The 1,306-nt window shown below is 48.2% G+C and overlaps 1 long non-coding RNA gene across 1 annotated transcript in view; it reads left to right on the top strand.

The window, feature by feature from the left end:
• The first annotated feature begins 226 nt into the window (after positions 1-226).
• Positions 227-1,306, top strand: part of LOC112494097 — an 18,776-nt gene continuing 17,696 nt past the window's right edge. The window contains exon 1 of the long non-coding RNA XR_003059229.1: positions 227-635. This is a non-coding gene — a long non-coding RNA (uncharacterized LOC112494097). The remainder of the gene's footprint in view (positions 636-1,306) is intronic.

The raw sequence follows: 1,306 nt of genomic DNA, 5'->3' as shown, positions 1-1,306 counted from the left end.
TTTTTATTTAACGCCTGCCTCCCACCTACATCAATATCTTTGCAATCTTTCGTCGCAATGACGAAGGTCCGGGCGAGATACCGGCGCCCCGCTGAAGAGAGGCAGAGGGCTGTAGAGCGGGTGGAGATATAGTTTTGTTACGTTTAAGGGCAGCGGAGGAACACCCTGGCCCGAGTTAAGGACGTGGTGCCCGGCTGTCGCCCGATGCCCTGGGGAAGCTGCCGTGGAGGATCTCCAGGAGTCACGTACCCATTCGCTAAGGAACGCTCTCAATTTGGTTTAAAGGGACGACTCGAGGGAAAAGCTAAGAGTTATCGGCTATATGGATCTCGACCAATCAGAATGATTGGTTCACGAATTAGACTATTGTCAATTTACTGCTTTAAAGCAGTCTGTCTTGGGACACCGATCGGGGTGCCTCGAGCTGCCTCGCGCTCCCGGGCTGTTTGTTGACAGTTTTTCTAGCTGTGTTTTCTGTACGGTATTAAAAGTTTTCTCGTTGCTCTCGCTATATACAGAAAATCCTACCCATTTTTCGCGTGTGTTTCGGAGGTGCAGTGCTGTGCTATAGCAGCCCACCTGAGTATCCTCTGAATGCAATTCTCGGTCTTCACGGATCAGCTGAACCAGCTTCGGTGAGTACTCCCAATTTATTAATCGGTGGAGGGATTTCGATTTTATAGCTCCGATTCGGTCTGCTACGTTCTCGATCAGTTGCTCTCTGTTTCTGGCAGTATTTACCTGACCTTTACTCCGACCCTCTCTACCTTAACCCAGCAGCCTGAGCTGCCGTGCATTTCTGTAATCGTTCACTCTGTGCATCCAGTTGCGTTTCTCGATTTTACGCGTCCTCCAAAATTGACAGGATTCGTCAGAGCTCTAGTTTTGACGGAGACTCTGTTCCACCTCAACTCTCAGGTCATACTGGCTAGTCAGTTCCCAGTGAATCAAGAACTGGCTGGCGCCCGCCGGGCATCCGGACGCATGGAATGTGGGACGTAGGATAGATAGCTCTCGGATTCTTGTTATCGTTGTGGAGTTAAGAAAATACGTTACGATACATAACCTTATTAAAAAATAATTCAAATGCTTGGATCGAGACTTTGAGGAATTACAAAAATGTTACTCCCGTTTTCTTCATGCACGGTGTACAACCTTATACGTTAGGAAACAGAGTCGTAATTTAAAGTTACGTTGAATGGTCGTAGACTCGTGCGGAATGTCACATATTAGAAAACTGTCCGAGTCTTGAAGATTTCTGGCGGTGAAATAAATTCCAACGGATTCAGACGCCCCCCCCCCCCCC

This window comes from Cephus cinctus, unplaced genomic scaffold, assembly GCF_000341935.2.
Source record: "Cephus cinctus unplaced genomic scaffold, Ccin1 Ccin1_scaffold0020, whole genome shotgun sequence".
NCBI classification, from domain to species: Eukaryota; Metazoa; Arthropoda; class Insecta; order Hymenoptera; family Cephidae; genus Cephus; species Cephus cinctus.
Note: the sequence above shows the minus strand (reverse complement) of the source record. Positions and strands in the feature narration are given on the sequence as shown.